Below are 23,358 nucleotides of genomic sequence, written 5' to 3' on the forward strand. Positions count from 1 at the left end.
ACCTAAAAAAAATTGTCCGATTTGCCCCCAAGGGGGGCAGAAAAGGCCAACAGTTCTCTGCCCCCTTGGGGGGGGGCGCCCCTTGCCCAAGGGGCCACCCCCCCCACATAAATACACATAAAAATAAAAAACCCTGGTGATCTAGTGTTTTCTGCCCCCCTTGGGGGCAGATCTGGCTAAAAAGTAGCCAATCTGCCCTCAAGGGGGGCAGAAATGGCCCTAAAAGACATGCCCCCCAAAGGGGAGCGACCCTTGCCCAAGGGGGCGCCCCCCCATCCACTACACACACTATCCCTGGTGCCCAAGTGGCTTCTGCCCCCCTTGGGGGCAGATGGACCTAAAAAAAATAGGCCGATCTGCCCCCAAGGGGGGCAGAAAAGGCCAACAGTTGTCTGCCCCCTTGGGGGGGCGCCCTTTGCCCAAGGGGGCACCCCCCCCCACATAAAATGCACATAAATATATAACACCCTGGTGATCTAGTGTTTTCTGCCCCCCTTGGGGGCAGATCCGCCTAAAAAATAGGCCAATCTGCCCCCAAGGGGGGCAGAAACGGCCGTAACGAATTGCCCCCCAAAGGGGAGCGACCCTTGCCCAATGGGCCGCTCCCCGCCAACAAGAAACAGGTGAGTAAACAAAAAAAACGAAATCCCTGGTGTCTAGTGGGCATTCCTGCTGACGGATCGTAATGCGATCGGGCAGCAGGAATGCTCAAAGAGACACTGGGGGAGAGGAAAAGCCTTTCCTTTCCCCCGGTGCCTCTTTAGCTCAAACCCCTCTTCCACTCACCTCTTCTCCGCTCGCCGCACAGGAAGCAAATGGCTTCCTGTGCGGCGAGAACCCCATAATGACGTCAGCGCGCGATCGCGCGCTGACGTCATTATGGGGGGGTGGGGGGCTCGGGGGTGGAAGGGGAAGGGCTTCCCCTTCCATCCCTGACTTTGGGGGGTGGGGGGAAGCACACAGAGGGAGCGAGAGCGCTCCCTCTGGGCTGTGTGCCGAGGACGTAGTGGTTACGTCCTCGGCACAGCAGCACTGTGCCGCGGGACGTAACCACTACCTCCGCGGCACAGAAGGGGTTAATATCGTTTACAAAAATATCGAAATTATTAATATCAATGTTAAAAATACATGTGTTGTTAATAACGTTTGCAAAAATGCCATTGTCACTAATATAATATTTTAATTGTTTTAATGTGTTTTAGTCTATGTTTTAATTGTGTATGTTATAAATTGTTTGCATAAATATTGTTAATGTTTTTTAATACAGTTTGTACATCTTTAGTTGTGTTTTTAATTTCATTAAATTATTTACTGTCATTTTTTGGAGTTGTAGGGGGTTATGTGCTTTGTAGGGGTGTAAAGTCAGAACTAATTTTATAATAATTGATTAATAATTAATTGTTATTTATTAATAATAATTTAATTGATAATTAATTATGTAAATTCTCTAATGTATTTCTTCAGTTACGTTTTAGGTGCAGGTTGTGGGTTTTGTAGGGGTATATGATCAGAAGTAATTTGATTATAATCAAATAATAATTAATTTTTAATTATTACTAATGATCTAATTGATAATGATGTACATTATCTCATTATTGATTTTTTTCATTTAGGTTTTAGGTGCAGGTTGTGGGTTTTGTAGGGGAAAGGGGTGGCAAGTAATTTAATTACAACTAAGAAATTATTGTGTAAATTCTCTAATTTATTTTTTCAGTTACGTTTTAAGTGTGGGCTGTGGTTGTTGCATAGACGTATGGTGGCAAGTATGTTTTAGAAGTGGGTTATATTGTTTATGGGGAACAGGGTGGGAAGTAAACGTATTATAAAAAATTAATGATTAATTTACATTATTTAATTTATAATTATATAATTTGTGCAATTATGATTTTTTTGGATTATATGTTAGGTGTGTGTTGAGTTTTTAGGGTTACAGGGTTTGAAGTTAACTATTAATTTATTGCTGAATAATTATTACTTTTTTATTTATTTTTAGTTGACAATTAAGTTAAGTCATATTTTAGGTGTGTGTTGTTTGTATAGTAATGGGGGAAGATATTTAAGTAATTATAAATTAAAAAAAGGTTTTCAATTTTCTAAAACAATATTTTTAATTACTTCATAGGTTAAATGTGTTATACTTTCTTTATCTTTATTACATTTTAATTGCTGACTGTTATGTTTGTGGTAATATAGTGTGGTATTTTAATAATATTTGTGGTAACTGATAATAATAATAAAAATCTGCAATAGTTAGATTTGTTTTTTAATTTTTGTTAAAATTAAGAGATTTAGGGGCTGATTATGACTTCAGAGGTCTTGGGGCCACTGTACCGTCATTGGTGGTTCGACTACACTAATACGATCTCTGCAGTCGGGCCACCAGAACACCACTGCAGTAGGGACAGCAGTGGTGAATGGTGGCAATGCCAGCATTGGCACCACAGTGTGTTTTATGAACTGCCTTTCCACCGATCTTTTCATTGCAGGAACACCGTCATAACAATGTTAGAGGAAGGGCAGGTAAAGGGTAACAAAAAAGGGCCCCGGGCGAATAAGGCCATGTGGATTGTGGCCGGGGGCCCATGATTTCCCCCCATGCCAGCAATGTCAGTGTGTGCACTGTTTGCCATACACAACATGGTGCATGGAAACAGTGTGCCTGAGTTGATGGAGGCATAACAGTGTAGCTGGTATCAGCTTCAGACTCTCTCTTAGAGCCGAATCATGCCTTGACTGTGTCACCAAACACCACCAGCTGCGTGGCACTATCATAATGAGGCAGTAGGGATGCCGCCAGCTTGGTGGCGTTCTCCAAACCACTGCAGCTGCGGACTGGCTGTTTGACCAACATAGTTGTAATCAGGCCCTTCAATTTTATAATTAGCATTTGATAGTTTGAGGTATTTAATAAAGTTGTTAAAATATGTTGTTTGTTTGAAGTGAAGTATTTTCTTTGTACTGTACCAATCAGTAAATTTGACGTCTTCTGAGTCTAATGCTTTCTATACTGTTGCATCGACTTGAGTGGTAATAGTAAATGTTGCCTCTCCTGGATCCAATCCTTTTCCTACTGTTGCATTCACTGGAGAGGGAATAGCACATTTTAACCCTCCTGAGTCCAACGCTTTCCCTACTGTTGCACTTACTGGAGTGGGAATAGTACATTTAATTTTTCCTGAGTTCAACACTTTTCCTACTCTTGCACACACTGGAGAGGGAATAGTAAATTTTACCCCTTCTGAGTCCAATGCTTTCTCTTCTGTTGCACACATTGGAGTGTGGCTAGTAAATTTTACCCCTCTGTTGTCTAATGCTTACCCTTCTGCTGCACTGATTGGAGTGGGAATAGTACATTTTACCCTTCATGAGTCAAAAATTGTCCCTACTGTTGCACTGACTGGAGAGGGAATAGTAAATTTTACTTCTTCTGAGTACAACACTTTCCCTATTGTTGCAAACATTGGAGAGGGAATAGTAAATTTTATATTTTCGGTGTCCAACGATTTCTCTTCTGCTTTCCCTACTGTTGTACAGATTGGAGTGGGAGTAGTATGTTTGTAATTACTATAGTTTAATAATTTTGTTAATATTGTTTAAACATATATTACTTTTATGTGTTTGTGTATTTAATGTTATGTTATTTATATGTATAAATGTATACATTTTAAACATATTTTTAGTCCAATGTTCTCACCATTCAACCCAGTGGGAACATTGTATTACACTCGGAAAGAACGTCACCGCTGGAGGTGTCCTCCCCGTGAGTATGGCGGTCCCGTGGTGGGACCATCAAACTCATAATGAGACCCAAAGGCCCTGATTAGGACCTTGGCAGTCCGACTATCAGACCGCCAATACAGCGGTGGGGAGGAACTCTACACTGGGGTGGCTGGTAGAAACAGTGCAACGCAATGGCTTTGGCTGTCAGGGAGAGACGAGGCCAATGCCACCGCACTGACGGTGCCGCCAGCACACTTGGAATGTGCACAGTCTGCATTGGCAGTCAGTGAGCATTCTGATTGTGCTGACAGGGTGGCCTCTACACTGCCCACGATTAAGCATGGGCAGTGAAGGGGCCCTCCAATACCCGCCTCTCAGCCTTTCTGTCAGCCTTTTCAAGGTAGGTCCCCTCCATGGAGAGGCTGGAGGAAAGACAAGTCAGGATGAACATGGCGGTGCCGATGTAAGCACTGCCATGCTTCACCACGACTTGACTGCCACCAACCCATCAGGATTCATGATCCTGGCAGTGGTGGCGGTCTTATGGCAGTCTGATTGCCAGCCTCCTAATCTGGCGGTCAAACCACCAAGGATGTGCCTGTTGGACCGCCACCGCAGGTACGAGAGTCTATTGACTGCTGTATTTGTAATCAGGCTGTTACTGTTTTTAACTACATATATATTAAAAATATTTTTTTTTTTCGATATTAGTGTTAAATTATTATTTTTCAATATTTTTGTACTTACCATTATATGTACAGGAAAACAATATTTTTGTGATCAATATTTTTAGACAATTTTTCTGTATCACAATATTTGTGGTTTCAATATTGTGTCATAGAACTAGTGAGGTCTTCAGGAACTTTCGGAAATCTGGAAGAGATGGGGAGGCCTGTAGATGAAATTGTAGCTCATTCCATGTTTTCCTTACTCAATAGGAGAAGGCGTGACCTCCGTATCTGTTACGTCAGATGCGGAGGGTAAGGGTTAGAGAAAGGGACGTGGAGTGGAGGAGTCTGCCGGGGTGGTGGAAGTTTAGGCAGTGGTTCAAGTAAGCATGTCTACAGTTGTGTATGGCCTTGCATGCATAGGACAAAACCTTTTCTGTACAGGGGCCAGTGGAGTTACCTGTGGTAGGCAGTGATGTGGGTTCATCTAGGAAGATCCAAGACGAGTCAGTCTGCGTTGTTCTGTGTGGTCTGTAGTTGTCAGAGGAGGTAAGCTGTGATCCCTGCATAGAGAGAGTTAACATAGTTCAGTAGGCTGGAGATGAGGGCCTGTGTAATAGTGAGTCTGGAGCTTTGGTGTAACCATTTGAATATCTTATAAAGTGTGTGGAGGATGAAGAATGATAAATAAATTGCATCACACTTCTTTGCATCACTGCAGAAAGCTAATGGGACTGGTTAGAGACATTGAACAATCACAGAGCTGTGCAATGAGGTCACACATATGGTTGAAAGGTGCAAACTGGGGATAACAGTGCAGAGGTCAACAAGAATGGAGAAAAAGGTGATATCCCAAAGTAAAGGGATAGAGATGTTAGAAATTGGGCAGGGTGGAACATGACACAAGGTACTGTAGACAGTGCATAATCCATTTGTTCCTGATTGCAACTAAGAAGAGACCTAACCTGTGGGACCCCTCCATCTGGGGGAAGCCTTGTAAACACTGGGTCAGCAAAAGTGAGAAGTGTTTGTGAATATTGAAGGGTTATACAGTTGAGGACTTTAAGTATCATTGCCTAGCATGACATTGATTGGGCATGGCACACCTGGGAAGGATCCATGAGTCCAAATTGTTTGGACAAGACTCTCAGAGCCTGGGTGGAATATAGCTCATAGTTTGTATTATTATATTTCACATGTCAAGGTGACACTTGGCAAAAGGTAGGGTTAAGGAGATGTGGGAGGAGGGTTGTACAGATGCCAGAAAGTGCTCCAATGGTTGACAAAATGGTCACCTGGATTGTTAGAGGTCTGAACAACTACACCAAAACAGTGAGGGTGTATTTCTGTAAATGGATAGTGCAGATTGCATGTTTGCAGGAGGCATACCTCCTACCAGGCAAAGCTGACACTACATAAAAAATGGAGGAGCGGATTCTATCACATTGGCTAAAGTTCTAGGTCAGTAGGGATTTGTCTGACCCTGAAGACCCATATAAAGTGGCAGTAGCACAGGCAGATGACATAGCACATAGCACAGAGTGTTGAGCTGTGCTATTACACAGTTGTCTTAATGAAAGACCCCTGAGAATTGTTGGCCTTTATGTCTGATAACCATTCCTTTTATGGGGCAGTGGCACAACTGACCTTGCCCTGTTTGGGGATAGCAATGCTGTGGCTAGGAGACTACACTTATGTGTTGAACAGTAAACTAGACAGACTCCCACCTATCCCAGTCTATAAGCAGGGAATGAGAAAAAAAGGAAGAAAGGGTAATGAATGACCTAGACTTGATAGACACATGGAAGGAACAACTCCCATACACTCAACAATTCTCTCACTATGTGCAGGCAACAAGCACATAGACCAGAATTGACTATGGCCCTCATTACAACAATGGCGGTAAAAGCCGCTTACCGCAGTGCAGAAGACCGCCAACACACTATTATGACCCACAGTTCACAATCCGCCATAATTCAGACACCCACACAAGTCCGCCACATCAAAGGTCAGTGATAAACTGGCAATAAAAAAACCTCCACCGTCACGCCAACAGAAATACGCCCACACTATCACGACCCATGAATCCATGCGGCGGTCTTTCAACCGCGGTATTCCATTGGCGGTACACACTGCCGCACTCAAAATACACACACATTTACAAAACACAGCTGCATTGGACAATTCCAAATACACACACCTGATACACATACACACACCACTCCCACACACCCAATACAATGTAAAACACACACCCACATCACCCACAAATCCCTACTACCAGAAATTCCGAAAGAAGGCCAGAGAGAGACAGCACCAGCAAGAACAACGGCATCCACAGGCACACAACACCATCACCCACAGAACTTCCACGCACCTCACACAACACACCACTACATATCAGCACACTTATCACCACACACTCCACCCCACACATCACCTACACCACCCAATGGCACGGCAAAGACACCCAAGGTTCTCGGAGGAGGAGCTCAGGGTCATGATGGAGGAAATTGTCCGGGTAGAGCCACAGCTATTCGGATCACAGGTGCAGCACACCTCAATTGCAAAGAAGATGGAGCTATGGGGCAGAATCGTGGACAGGGTAAACGCAGTGGGACAGCATCCAGGAAATCGGGAGGACATCAGGAAGAGGTGGAATGACCTACGGGGGAAGGTGCATTCCGTGGTCTCAAGACACCACCTGGCAGTTCAGCTGACTGGCGGCGGACTCCCACCTCCTCCCCCACAACTAACAACATGGGAGGAGCAGGTCTTGGCGATTCTGCATCCTGAGGGCCTCGCAGGAGTAGGTGGAGGAATGGACTCTGGTAAGTCAAATCTTAACTATTACATACCCCACCCTACCTGCATGCCAGCACATACCCCCACCCTCACCCCATCACTCTAAGTCCTCACAAATGTCCCTACATCACAAACCACACATCCTAACACCAAGCCCTGCATGGAACAACAAAGCATGGACACCCATCACCAAAGCATGCCCACTGCACATACCCATACAACCCCCTAAACCATCATCACACAAGGTCCCACACAGGAATGCAAACACTGGGGTACACGGTCACCCACCCATTGCACACCATGCCACACACAGATGTAATAAACATCCTTTTATACCCCTGTAGGACCCCTACCCAACGTCACCAGACAGGAGGGTCCACACATGCCCATACCACCAACAGAGGAGGCTCCCAGTGATGACAGCAGCTCTGTCCAACTGGATCAAGATGACCAGCCCGGCCCATTGGGGTCCATCGGGGACCTCTGGACAGTCGGTTCCCCTGACACAGTCACAGGCCACTACAGACCTTCCCCCCTCTGGAAACACCAGCACAGCACCCACCCAGCGAGCCCATACCTCTGTCCCCAGGACACGTCAATCAGCAGTATGTCCACCACTACAGGGAACCCAGGCTAACCCACCACCCCAACAACAACAGGGACCTGGGGGCAGTGGCAGTGGGCACACAGGCCAGGGGACGGAGGCCCAGGAACACAGGGGAACTGGGAAGGCTGCTGTACGACAGGGGGCGGACAGGCCAAGGGAACCCACTCTCCACGAGGCCTTCTCCTCCATCATGGGAGCCTACCACCACTCCCAGGAGACGATGGCAACGGTACTGGCCAAGTTTCAGGAGACCCAGCGACTGCAGGAGGAACAGTATATGGGCTTCAGGGAGGAACTCAGCTCCACCCTGGGCACCATCGTAGGGGTGCTGAAGGAACTCGTGAACACCAGGAGGGACACTGTGGCACTACAAGGGGCCCCTGACACTAGCATGGAAGATGAACTGCCCACCTCCCCCATGGCGCTAGTGGACAGGACGCCCCACCACAGGACCACCACACCAGCACCCCACCCCCTGCAGAGGGAGAACCACCCCGCAAACGGTCCCTGAGATCCAGGACAAAGACAGAGCATGATGTCAAGACCCCAGCCAAGAAATGAGACCACCCTGATTGTCATCCTACTGTCCCCCTTTGTCACCCTGTCCATACATAAACTGCCCCAGCTCCACTTCCTATGTCCATATGGGCAATGCATCTATGAGACTAATAGACTGGACTCTGCCATGGACATTCCTCCGCCATCACCCCTCACCATTTTACTTCCCCCTCCAATATTGAGCACTTAAATAAACACACTTAAAGCACAAAACAATCTGTGATTTCGAAATAGTGTATTAGCAATTACAGTGACAAAATGCACTTACATTTGTAATGTCAACATACCTATGTCTCACAGCTCTAGTCCATGAGGAATCTAAGCAGATGTCACACAGTGGGACCCACATCTGTGAAATCCTAAGGGAAAGTGACAACTCAGTGCCAACACACTGGGTGAAAAGGACAGACACTAGAGAGGTAGTAGTGTTAAAGTACATGTAGAAGGTAGGTCTGTACTCTTACCTGTGTCTCACTGGAAATATTGCTGGATCACTGAGTCTCTGTTGTTCATGTCTTCTTCCTCTGCTTCCTCGTCTTCACTGTCCACAGGCTCCACCGCCATCTGGACCATCCTCCTGCAGAAAAGGCACCTGTCGTCGCAAAGCCAAGTTGTGAAGCACACAGCAGGCCACGATGATCTGGCACACCTTCTTTGGTGAGTAGAATAGGGATCCACCTGTCATATGGAGGCACCGGAACCTGGCCTTCAGGAAGCCGAAGGTTCGCTCGATCACCCTCCTAGTTCGCCCATGGGCCTCATTGTAGCGTTCCTCTGCCCTTGTCCTGGGATTCCTCACTGGGGTCAGTAGCCATGACAGGTTGGAGTAACCAGAGTCACCTGCAAATGGCGAGGGACAACTGTTAGACACGTACTAACCTGTAAGGATATCCCCAGACCCAGACAACCATTCCCACTGTCTTGCTCCCAGGTGCTCACCTAATAGCCACACACAGTGCCTCTGGAGTTGCCCCATCACATAAGGGATGCTGCTATTCCGCAGGATGTAGGCGTCATGCACTGAGCCAGGGAACATGGCATTCACATGGGAGATGTACTGGTCCGCCAAACATACCATCTGTACATTCATTGAATGATAACTCTTCCTGTTTCTGTACACCTGTTCACTCCTGTGGGGGGGGACCAAAGCCACATGGGTCCCATCAATGGCACCTATGATTTTGGGGATATGTCCCAGGGCATAGAAATCACCTTTCACTGTAGGCAAATCCTCCATCTGAGGGAAAACGATGTAGCTCTGCATGTGTTTCAGAAGGGCAGACAACACTCTGGACAACACGTTGGAAAACATAGGCTCGGACATCCCTGATGCTATGGCCACTGTTGTTTGAAATGACCCACTTGCAAGGAAATGGAGCACTGACAGCACCTGCACTTGAGGGGGGATTCCTGTGGGATGGCGGATTGCTGACATCAGGTCTGGCTCCAATTGGGTACACAGTTCCTGGATTGTGGCATGGTCAAGCCTGTATGTGATAATCACATGTTGCTCCTCCTTTGTCGTCAGGTCCACCAACGGTCGGTACACCGGAGGATGCCGCCATCTCCTCACATGTCCCAGCGGACGGTGCCTATGAAGGACAACAGCGAGCACAGTCAAACAACTCAGAGGAACGTATCCACAGTTTACACAGAACACCATTCATACACAAAAGGTGGCCTGTATGTGTGTTGAGTCTAGGCCTAGGTATGTGTGACGCAGTTGAAAATTAATCCACGTGGGCCCCTGAAATGGCGGCTGTCTGACCTCTAAATTGGGACAAAGGGATGTGAGGTAACTGCGCTGGCGTTGTATACCGTCGCGGTAGGCGGTCGAGGACAGCGGCGCAATGCTGCATTGGTTTGCATTGGACCCTATGGGTCCCAGGAGCCAATGACGATGTACGCCGGCGGTGACGGTACGCACCACCGTGGACGTGACCGCCATTTTCTATCTGTTCAATCACTCGATACCAGATCTTCGACAGGAGAGGACCTACACTGCAAGTGCTGCTGTGACCTCGGTATGGCTCGAGTGTCTGGGGAAAGGGCCCCTGCCTTCACATCGGAGGAGTTGGAGAAACTCGTGGATGGGGTCCTCCCCCAGTACACGTTACTCTACGGTCCTCCAGAGAAACAGGTAAGTACACTGGGAGCATGCTGTATGGGCTATGCCTGTGTGGAGAGGGCTGGATGTAAGAAGGAAGGGAGGAGAGTGCGGCGTGCATGAAACGACGGTGAATGCATGTGCCACATGGCAAGGGTAGGGATGGGGGCCAATCACTTTGACGGTGCAGTTGGTAATAACTTACTCTTCCCCCTGTACATTTCATGTAGGTCAGAGCCCACCAGAAAAAACATATTTGGCGTGCCATCGTCAAGGACGTCCGGACCCTGGGGGTCTACCGCAGTCGGAGCACCCACTGCCGGAAAAGATGGGAGGACATTCGCCGCTGGAGCAAGAAGACGGCGGAGGCTCAGCTGGGGATGGCCTCCCAACGTGGGAGGAGTGCCCGTCGCACCATGACCCCCCTGATGTTCAGGATCCTGGCGGTGGCCTACCCAGAGTTGGATGGGCGCTTGAGGGCATCACAGCGGACACAAGGGGGGGAGTACACTCTCATTCTGCTGACTTTGGGAGCGGTGGAGGGGTCTGGGTGGGGGAGGTGGGCTGTGGGTTTCCCTAGGCCAGGGCGAGTTCCGTAGGCAAGGTCCCTCCGTAAGGCAGGCCATGTGGCACCCCACCCCACCTCTGTAGAGTGCCAAGTACACCTAGTCATGCCCCTGTGTCATCTATGTGTGCAGATGTCGTCCATAGCCTTGTAGGGCACTTCCCAGGAATTGAACAGTGGAGCCCAAGAGCGTGGCGTAGTGCAGGGGGCTTCTGTGTCTGTCGTGTCCGCCAACGGTAGCGGTAATGCATGCACTCAACATGTCTTTCTTCTGTCGTCCCCCACTTTTTGTGGTCTCCCTGTTCTTGTGTGCATTAGCATCATCAGGCGGAGGAGCAGTGGCACCGGAGCACCAGGGGGCTGCATCCCACATGGCCATGGAGGGCCACACTACGAACTCGGACTTCATCAGTGGGACGGAGGGTGAGGGGAGCTCCACGGCGGGGACAGGAGCTGAGACCAGTGACACAGACTTGTCCTCTGATGGGAGCTCCCTTGTGGTGGTGGCAACATCTGTGCCCCCCCATCTACAGGTACAGCCGCCACCCCCCCTACCATCACCGCCCTCCCAGCAGCCCCACAGCCTTCGCCCCGTGCCCGCTCACCCGGGAGGGTGGGCATCACCTTCGCCCCAGGCACCTCAGGCCCTGCCCCAGTCACCCCTGCTGCCCTCAGTGAGGAGGCCATTGACCTCCTCAGGTTCCTCACTGTTGGGCAGTCTACCATTTTGAATGCCATCCAGGGTGTAGAAAGGCAGTTGCAACAAACAAATGCATTCCTGGAGGATATTCATTCTGGTCAGGCGGCCCTTCTTCGAGCTTTTAAGACTCTGGCCTCAGCACTGATGGCAGCCATTGTCCCTGAGTCTAGCCTCCCCCCTCCAACTTCCTCCACCCCGACCCAATCCCCTGTACCTCAGCCTATCCCAAGCACACCTACAGACCAGCATGCACACACCTCAACACACAAGGGAATCTCAGGGAAACATAAGCACCACACATCCCACAGGCACTCACGCAAGCATCACACACATGCGGACACACCAACATCCACTGCCTCCACTGTGTCCCCCTCCTCCTCGTCTTCCTCCTCCCTCCCAGTCTCGTCTACACTCACACCTGCATGCACTACCTCTACAGCCACTACGTCCCTCTCCAGCACTCCCACCAACACACCCCGCTCACGTGCAGTCACCACCCCACTACTATTCACACGTCCCCTGTGTCCTCTCCCAGTGTGTCTGTGACGCCCCCTCCCAAGATACACAAACGCAGGCACACACCCACCCAACAGCCATCCACCTCACGTCAGCCTCCAGCGCATGCACCTTCACCCAAAGTCAGCAAACGAACGCCCTTCTACAACCACCACCTCTTCCTCCACTCCCAAACCCCCTCCAGCTACCTGTCCCAGTGTGTCAAAAAAACTTTTCCTGTCCAACCTTGACCTCTTTCCCACACTTCCCCCACCCCGCCCCTCTCCTAGGTCCCGAACTAGCACCTCAGCCACAACATCGCCGGGACCAGTGGTGCCTGTAGTCACCGGAATCTGGAGTGCACCGGCCACCAGGGCAGCCAGTGTGGCACAGAGCCACAGCACAGACAGTCCCCGACCTGTGAAGCATCAGAAGTTGGCCAGTGCCCGGCGGGAGAGGGGGAAGACTCCAGCCACCAAAGCCGCTCCCAGGGGTCCCGGTGGGAGTGTGGACTCAGCCGTGACACCTTGCAAGGTGGGGAAGGGCCACAAGAAACCAAGAAAGTGTGGGAAGGGCAGCACGGCGGAGAAGACCTCCATCATCCCCGCTGCCCAGGAGGCCACCTCCAGCACCAGCCCAGCTGCCCAGGACAGCACCGCCAGCACAAGCCCAGCTGCCCAGGACAGGACCGCCAGCACAAGCCCAGCTTCCCAGGACAGGACCGCCAGCACCAGCCCAGCTGTCTAGGACAGGACCGCCAGCACAAGCCCAGCCTCCCAGGACAGGACCGCCAGCACAAGCCCAGCTGCACAGGAGGCCACCACCAGCAAAAGCCCCGCTAGGCCATGAAGGACCGTCAGCAGCTGAGTCCCTGCAATAGAGACCGCCGCCTCAAGCACCACTGCACAGGGCACCGCCATCTCAAGGACCGCTGAACAGGGCACCGCCATCTCAAGCACCGCTGAACAGTGCACAGCTGAACAGGGCACCGACGTCTCAAGCACCGCTGAACAGGGCACCGCCGTCTCGAGCACCGCTGGCCCATGAGCGGCAAGAGCACTGATGCAACTGAGTCCGTCAAGGGGTGAATGATGCACTCTGGGCACCATGCCCCCTCCAGAACCAGTGGAGACTGTCATCCACTACCTCTGTCCTTAGCAGGATGAAGCACTCTGGGCACAAGGCCCCCTCCAGAACCAGTGGAGTATCACATCCACTACCTCAGTCCTTGGCAGGATGAAGCACTCTGTGCACAAGGCCCCTTGGCAGGATGAAGCACTCTGGGCACAAAGCCCCCTCCAGAACCAGTGGAGTATCACATCCACTACCCCAGTCCTTGGCAGGATGAAGCACTCTGAAGACAAGGCCCCCTCCAGAACCAGTGGAGTATCAATTCCACTACCTCAGTCCTTGGCAGGATGAAGCACTCTGGGCACAAGGCCCCCTCCAGAACCAGTGGAGTATCACATCCACTACCTCAGTCCTTGACAGGATGAAGCACTCTGGGCACAAAGCCCCCTCCAGAACCAGTGGAGACTGTCATCCACTACCTCTGTCCTTAGCAGGATGAGCACTCTGGACACAAGGCCCCCTCCAAAACCAGTGGAGACTGTCATCCACTTGAGAGACTGTGGCTTTGCACTCCCCAGGATTGAACAGTGGGCAAACCTCCCACTGTAGAGACTTGTGAGACTGTGGCTTTGCACTCCCCAGGATTGAACAGTGGGCAAACCACCCACTGTAGAGACTTGTGAGAATGTGGCTTTGCACTCCCCAGGATTGAACAGTGGGCAACCCACCCACTGTAGAGACTTGTGAGACTGTGGCTTTGCACTCCTCAGGATTGAACAGTGGGCATGTGACCCACTCGTGGATTTGGCGTCGTGCACTCAAGCGGCTGAGGTGCCCCCCCTTTCCGTCCCCCTGAGGTGCCTGTTTAGTTGCTCTCTGATGCCCCTGCAGTGTTCTCTCCGTCATGGTCGGGGATCTTGTGTGGGCCTCGCCCATACCGTGTGGTCCCAAGGTTCCACGGACTTTAATAGAGCACTACCTTGACTACTATGCTTGGTATATATTTTGTACATGGTGTATATATATGTTTCTGCCTACTTGCTTTTAATACATTACAATGGTTACACTCATTTTCTATTGTGGGTTTTGGGGGTGTAACTGTGATGTATTGATATGCATTAGTGCGTGTGTTGTGGTGGGTGAGGGTGGGGGTGTTGCGTGTTGCACGTCCCTGTTTTTTCCCTCCCCCCTCCCCTGTGTCATAGGTGCAGTACTCACCGTGGTCTTCGCCGCCGGCATTCGTGCTCCTGGTAGAGGAGCAGGAAGACTATTGCAGGTAGAATTTGGAGTTCCGGATCCATGGCGTCCTCGTTCCTCATGGGGTGTGTAGAGGTGAGCGGGATTCCTGTTTCCTGTTTTTATCCACGGTGAATACGTCCCAGAAAATATGGCGGATTGGCCTTTCATAATAGTGTGGGTGGTACATTGTCTCCCGCCTGTCTGTTGGCGGTGACCGCCGCGCTGTTTGTTTGTACCGCTGTGGCGGTCGGAGTGTTAAAGTGGCTGTCTTTGTTGGCAGTTTCCGCCACGGTCGTCATTGCAAATTTTTTACCGCCGTCCTGTTGGCGGTCTTACCGCCGCTTTAACACCGACCGCCAGGGTTGTAATGACCACCTATGTCCTACTAGATTGCTCAAGTATACATTTTATAACTGATGTCACTTATAAAGGTAGAATACTCCATGATGATTACCCACTCCAATTTAAATATCAGTGCTTGAGATACAGGGTGGCGACTCCTTCCAGAGGCTGCCGGTCTTCATAATGCAAGGCACTGTGTTCCAACAAGAGGTGCGCAAATCAATTAGATCCTACTTAAAACAGAACTTGAATACTGCGGGAACACAGGAGGTGGAGTGGGACACAATGAATGTGATGTTTTGAGGCATAATAATGGCATGCACACACTTGAGAAAACAGGCTTTAGATGCTCAAATAAGTAGGGCTGAAAACAAACTAGATGGGTAGCAAGCACACCATCACAGAATGGTGATGGTCCTCCAGACTATATATGACTTTATGACAACAATCCTTGAAAAAAAACTAGAAAATGAACATTTGCAAAGCCTGGACTTTAGACAACCATTATACAGAGAATGGAGTACAGCAGGCAGAATTCTGGCTTGGCTATCTAGAAGAGACGGGATGCCAGTGGCCCTTATGACGAAAGGGACATGGTGCAACCACAAGAAAAAATTAACAATGCTTTCCTAGCATATTATAAACACCTCTACACAAGTCCCATAGCATCAGAGGAGTGGATCACATACCTGGTGCTGCGAACAGTGCACCTGCTCACGCTGGAACAGAAATGTCTACTAAAAGGACTCATGACAAAACAAGAGAATAAGGGTGCTATCAAACAGCTGAACAGGGCAAAACTATCTGGACCCAATGGGCTGTTGGTGGAATGGTACCAAGCATTTGCAGTTACACATGCGGACAAACTGCTTGGAGTGCACCAGGAAGCCTTAGAGTCCGGAGTATTACCCAAGACCAAGAAGGAGGCCACAATTCAACTCCTGCCTACACCAGGGAAATATATCTCTGCTTGCAAATCCTACCATCTGCTGACTATGCGCGGTACAGATAAGGAGAAACTGGGTATGCTCCTGGCCATTCAATTAAAGGAAGTAATAGAAGCTCTGGTACATATGTGTCAGAATGGTTTCATACAAAGCAGTAGAGCAGTCTTGACTCTCAGGAGCCTGTCCAGTGTTCTTGGGGCGGTGGGACTAGCGGACCAAGAAATGGCAGTGATACCACTCAACAAGGAAAAACTATTTGACACAGAGCAATTAATTTCTGACTGCAATTTATCAAAATGGTTTCCTTGCTGTACACCAAACTACAGTCTAGAGTTTGCATCAATGATATGTTTTTGGAGGACTGGGAACTGGGTAGGAGAACCCAACAAGGCGGTCCAATGTCACTCCTATGGTTCGTGCTTGCGATAGTGCACCTAGCGTGCTATATAGCTGACATGCAGTGTAATTACACTTTGTCAATTTATTAGTATATCTGACTAACCCACAGATATCCCAAACTTTTTCGGGAAATAGATAAATTTGGACAGCAGACAGGCATAACAATTAGCAAACAAACATTTTCATACCCCAAGGTGACACTGAGAAGGATACCAACCACTGCCAGTGGAAATACCCTGTGAACTTATCTCGTTTAGGTATCTGAGAATTCAAGTGACCTGTGTCTGGCATAGATGGATTGGACTTAACCCAAATAAACCTTTATAGGAAATACAGGGCAGGCTAGGCCTCTGGATATGCTTACTCCTGTCTCTGGTGGCACAATAGCCATAGCCAAAATGTTGGTGATCCCCAGATACTTATATTTATTCCAGTGCAGTATGCTCCAGGTTGCCTGTGATATACTCAAAACGCTTGAATTGCATGGATAAGCTGGGTATGTGGGTAAGAAAATGGAAATACTACAGTGCACATACTAACAAGGAAGCCTCCGGATGCCTGACCTGCCTGACCTGGAAGCATATTACCTAGCTTCGCAATTGCAGTTTATCCCAGGCTGGTATACTATGGGCAGTAGTATAGCTAGAGCCCTACTAAGCGGATCAAGAACACAGTTGAACCATACATAGTCTGCATACAGCTGGAAGGTCACTAAGATTCCTGAAAACAAATAAGGCTATCACTGCATGACTGACACTCAGTAGATGATGTGGATGTAAACTACCCTGCTCCTGTTGAATCTCAAGGAGCTTTGGGACCTCCCTGAGATTCAAAGCATAGAGAGGGAACTAAATAAATGTGAGTTTATTGGAGATGGGGGTGAAGGGATGCTGTGAGGCAGGTGACATATGTTGACAGACATACACTTACACCTATTCCAAAAAGTGGGAGAGGGACAGTTCTTACACTCTGGGGCAATCCGTTGGGTGACCCAGAAAACATGAGGTACTGATGAAACTGAACAACCTAGCTCAACAACGATGATATTACTCTTACAAATGTACAGGGTCACTGGAGTAATAACACGCCTTTACCAGGCAATCCTGGCAGACACTAACATGCCCATATTGCATATAAAGCAAATTCTGTAATAAGCAATGTCAGGAAGTACTTATGCTCATTTAAACTGCATACAACAATATCATATTCCACATGATACAATGCAATTTTATATTTTATACTCCCCACATACATAACCTTAGCCATGAGCCATAGATTTCTTTTCACATTACAAAATCACTCCAGTGTCCTAAACATGACCGAAATCCAGCGACGTGTCATCACCTGACTAGGACATACATAAAAAAACAGGATTATTCTGAACAGGTGGTGGGTATATAAAAAGACGGGTTACGCCTACACCTGCAAAGCAGCTCCCAATTCTTTTTGCTGAGAATGGAGGTGACTTCTGTGAAGCGCTCCATCAAAAACAAGTTTATAGAGTTCACCTTACTGTAAGCCAGAAAAAAACAAACTGGTGAACCACTGGTTCAGCAATACAGCCTCAATAGTAGAGGATGGTTGAAAGATGTGGCTGAATGGTATGCCGCCAAAGGTGCTAGAATGATACAGGCTGGTCGGAACTGACCCCACACTCAAGGAGTATTTGGAACTTGGCATGAGTTGATTAGGGCTTTAAGGTTTCCCCAGATGAACGCCCTTCATGAAGGGGCAATAATGAGTCACGTGCAACCATGAGTAACATTATTTAAAAAACGAATGCATGCAACAAGAGCAATGGGGAGACCATACTAAGTCAAGTCAGAATGTAGACGTACTTCCCCATACCTAAACAGCAAACTTGTGTAATCCAAAGAAAGCTTCTTGCCTATGCATACAACGTATGTTTTTCAAGTTAAATGTCAAGACACAACATGCTATTGCTTTACTAAAAATATATTTGCAGTTCACAGAATAATAAAAGCAAAGACTGCCAACTACCAGGTAATGTAAACATGTGTACCTTGTTGAAACAAGTGCAACAGAAAATATATTTTTTTTAAAAGATTGAAGCAGGAATAATAATTCTAACTTCGCCAAAGTCAAAACTTTCCCTTCTTTTGCTTATATTGTAGTGGAAGTAGTTAATATAACCCCTGCAAAGTCCAATACTTTCCCAACTTTTTCTTATTTTGGAGTTAGAGTAATCCAACTTCTTTATGATGCAATGTGAGAAAACAGGGCTGATTGCAGAGGTCCTCTAACTTTTTGCCCCCATTTTTCACTTTTTCCTGGTGTTTTCCTGACTCTGATGGTGCCCTGGGTACTGCTAACCAGTCCCAGGGCCTGTGCTTTGTGTAAAATGAGCAGGCAAATTAAGCAAATTATAATTGGCTATGTCAACCTACCCATAAGTCCCTAGTGTATGGTAGGGCATGTAGGTTTAGGGACCCCAGCATAGGTAGTGCACTGCTGAGGTGCCAAGGGTCATTTTAAAGGCAGGCCTGCCTTTAAATTAAAGTTAAATACAAATTTGACTTTGGATTTAAAGGTACTTCCAAAGTCTTAAACTACCTTATTTTTACATAGATGTCACCCCTAAGGTGTGCCCTATGTGCCCCTAGGGTTGGGTACCATGTAACTATAAGCAGGGACATCATAAAACTAGTTTTATAAGCCTTGGTGAGGTAAAACAGCCAAATTAATTTTCCCCTTACTGTAGTGAATGGCCTCTATAGGCTAAATGGGGAGACTTTATTTTAATTAACAAAGTCCCCTAAGTGTCAGATACCTCGAGTTAGGTATCAAATTAATTGTTATGATAAATCCCACAACTTACAATTGGTGGATTTAATGTAACTAGTTCAGGTAAAGAGTTAAAAACTCTACCTCAAAAGTTACCAACTTCAGCTCTGTAGTGCCCTTCATTGATTGCCCATGCCTCTGGCAGCCTGGCCAGGCTGCCTTGATGAGGTGTGAAGTGGCCTGGGCTGAATGCAAAGGATGTGCCTGGGGGAGGAGTACTGCCTCAGCAGATGGGGAAGCAGCAAGTAGGAGGGCTGCCAAACTGGTCTTCAAAGGCAGGGAAGGACATTTGGAGCAACCCAATACCTCCCTCACATCCTGCAACCCCAGACAATTAGGTGCCCTCTTGATTAGATTAGGATAGGGCAGGCCAGGGGTGTGTTTAGGATTTTTAGCCACACCAGTGGGTAGGCTCAGCTAGATGTAACCTCCAAAAATCAGTTTCAGCCATGATGGATTTTTGAAGAATGTTGCTCCCTGGGTTTGATTTTTGCGACACTTCACAAGAAGTGGTCATCTCAGGGGGAAGGACCCTGCATCTGATTGGAGAACCAAGACCCCCTGGATTTCTCCCAGGAGCAAGGATAAATATGGCAGAGCTGCACCCACACCTCAGGTCCCTACCAGATCCCTACATGGAACAAGACAAAGAAAAAGAAGGCCTGCCCTTCAGGACCTCTGTCCTGCACCTGGACACTGCACTCTGAAGGACTGCACCAGTTGAACACTTTGGCTTCACCACTAAAAGGTATTTGCCTGTCTTCTACTGCTTCAAGAAGGGACTCCCCATTTGCTACCGGTACAAAGGAGCTGCCTAGAATCTTCTGCACCAAGTCCTGCAAGCAGAGCCCAACTGACCAGCATCCAGTGGCCATTTGAAGATTCTGACCAGGTGCATTCTGGGAATTGTAGTCCCAACTCCCAAGGAGCATCTTAGAGCTTCTGGAACCTTGGATCAAGTTGTGGGCACTTCAAGGACCCAAAAAAGACCTCTGAAATAAGATCCAGAAGTTTGGAGACAGTTGGAGCAACTCCGTAAGTTGAAGAGGTGTATTGTGAGAGTTGTAGTTCCAGACCCCAAGAGGCAAACCAGAGCCTCTGAACTCTTGGCTGGTGCTATGGACCACTTTCCTGAATCAAGAAACACCTCTGAAAGTAAGTGTGACATTGTTACCCCGTGAGTGACCTGAACTCTAGACTTTGTCTCTTTCCAGTGTGACCTTTTTTTAACCCTTTGAGCACTAGTTGCTTCTATGCGCTTGAAAACATTAAGGGGGTCATTGTGACCTTGGCGGACGGCGGAGGCCGTCCGCCAAGGTACCGCCGTCAGAACACCGCACCGCGGTCAAAAGACCGCGGAGGTGATTCTGAGATTTGCCCTGGGCTGGCGGGCGGCCGCCAAAAGACCGCCCGCCAGCCCAGGGCAAATCAACCTTCCCACTAGGATGCCGGCTCAGAATTGAGCCGGCGGAGTGGGAAGGTGCGACGGGTGCAGTTGCACCCGTCGCGTATTTCAGTGTCTGCTAGGCAGACACTGAAATACTTTGTGGGGCCCTCTTACGGGGGCCCCTGCCGTGCCCATGCCGTGCCCATTGCCATTGCCCATGCCGGCAGGGGCCCCCAGGGAGAACCGCCATGAACAGGATGGCGGTAGGGGGTGTCAGAATCCCCATGGCAGGGGCCCCCAGGGAGAACCGCCATGAACAGGATGGCGGTAGGGGGTGTCAGAATCCCCATTGCGGCGGAGCGCGCTCCGCCGCCATGGAGGATTCTGACGGGCAGCGGAAAGTCGGCGGTACACTGCCGGCTTTCCGCTTCTGGCCGCGGCTGTACCGCCACGGTCAGAATGCCCGGCGGAGCACCGCCGGCCTGTTGGCGGTGCTACCGCCAACCTCCGCCATGGCGGTAATTACCGCCGGGGTCAGAATGACCCCCTAATTCTTTAAAAATTCATATCTCCGGTTTCCCTTATCCGATTTTAATTGTTTTGGTGTCATTTTAAAGATAAAAATATAATCTAGTTTTATAAATTGGGTTTGTATTTTTATTGTGTTTTGAGTTTTACTTATTTACTGTTTTGTGATTTTTAAATGCTTTACACACTTGCCTCCCAAGTTAAGCCTTGTCACTCGTTGCCAAGCTAGCAAGGGTTGAACTGGGTTTAATATATTGAGACCTAACTGAACCTAATTGGAGGTTAGTGGCCTATTGCTAAGTGTAGATACTTACCTGCCCTTACCAGTGATCCACTTTCCAACATGCAGCACGTTTACTAATTGCTGTTTTTGGATTGTCATCAATCTGTGTTTGTTCTTTAATTGTTATTTTATTTGTATAACTGTTGTCACTTCTAGTTTTTTTTTACATTAAGTAAAAAATAAGTATCATATGTTCTTGTTAATATATGTTTGTTCATTATAATACTTGATCTTGTTAATACTTTTGTGTAATGTTTTAATTGTCTAAATGTTGTTTTTATATTTTAGCATTCATACATTTATAATATATATATATTTAGTTTGCATTAATAATTACAATTATCATTGAATTATTTTTTAACATGTATATATATATGTGTAGAGAGAGAGAGAGAGAAATATAGATCTATCTATATATATATATATATATATATAAGTATATATATATATATATATCCAAACGTGTCTGTTGTGTGTTTCTTTTTACCTTACAGAAAGGAGAAATGGGCTGTGATGTGTTTCTTCATGTCGGTTGGGGAGCACGTCTTACTGTCCTGATATGGAATCCTTCAATTCACTAGTGTTGGTTTTAGGTGTAATTGGGGTCATTGTTTGAAAATTCTAATAATTATCTTTATTGTCACATCTGACTTTGTATCTTTATTTCTTACTTTTTCAAACTATAATACGTATATGGTAGCCGTAAATCTCAGGGTGAGCCCAGATATATTGTAGTGTTCCAGAGAGGTCTAGCTCTATGGTTTTAAATAGGACATCTGAATTGGAATTTAAGTACTGTTCTGCAATGCAAAACAACAAATAAGCATACCATGTAATCTTATTACAACTTAGTTTTTTTGTATAGTAGTAATGTGTCTTGTATTTTCTCTATGAGGGTTAATGGCTGTGAGATATTAATAGTAGGGTTTAACTATCCAGAATTAGATGAAATCATTTATAAATATGTATATTGAACTGTACGAAAAGATGGCACCCGCTGTGTGGGTTTGTTCTGTATAGAGGGTTGCTTTACGAGTCAGTTTTCGTAGTGCTTTAAATGTGATTTACACAACACGGTGATCATGTGAGTAAGGTCGTCGGTTCGGCCGAAATACCTCGTGAAGGGTGATTAAAAGTTATGTGATCAAATCTCTGCCTGAGTAAGTGCATTCAATTCGCTGTTTGGACTTTGGATATAATACGACTAGTGAGCTCATCTGGTCTAAGCACTCCACCCCTCTTGAGAACAGGATTGTAAGGAGTGATATATATATGTGTATGTGAAAATTTCAAATTTTAAGTTTTTGGTAATGTTTTAATGTCAAGCTGTTAAAAATTATTTACATATTTTTAGATATTTATCATATATATATATATATATATATATATATATATATATATATATATATATATATATGCATTTATGCCTTTGTATACTTGATTTACATAATTAATTAACCCTATTACTTTTGATTAAAATATTATTATTTTGTATGTTTATATTTCATATAAATTACATTTAATGGTGTATGTGAATATTTCTCTATACCTACCTGTTTTTCTGTTTATATTCTATTTCACAATATTTTTGCCTCGAAATTTTGGTAGGTTATATACAAAGTATGTAATCTTAATTTTTTTGAAGGTGTTGCTTTTTACACAATACTCTGGTGTCTTGATGTTGTTTTTCTATGTTCCGCCATACAACCACTTTTGTGTTAATGCTGATAGATTGAGTGCAAAGATTTCGAAAGTGGGTTGTCCCTTGGTAGTTGCCAGGGCATAGCAAACTGCAGCCCACAAACACTTGACTCTGAGCTCTCCACATGCTTCCTTTCCCTACTAAATTCCATGCACATCGCAAGAATCACACCCAGGTAGCCACAATAAAGGGTAAGAAAATGAATGCTGCTGCATTGTGCACACGAGTACACCAGTTCTCATGCAGTAGTGTGGCAAATTTTTTAATTCTTGGGTAAATTAGTGTTAGGAATTAAATCATACACGTCTCTGGACCCACAAAAATTCACTTTGTGAACCATATGGGGACAGAGAACTGGACTTGCTGATGTTTACTTGCTTCCGCTCCTTGTCCTCTTGGCTTTTTTGAAGGTAATGAGTATTAAATCGAG

The sequence above is a fragment of the Pleurodeles waltl genome, chromosome 1_1, assembly GCF_031143425.1.
Source record: "Pleurodeles waltl isolate 20211129_DDA chromosome 1_1, aPleWal1.hap1.20221129, whole genome shotgun sequence".
In the NCBI taxonomy this organism is placed as follows: Eukaryota; Metazoa; Chordata; class Amphibia; order Caudata; family Salamandridae; genus Pleurodeles; species Pleurodeles waltl.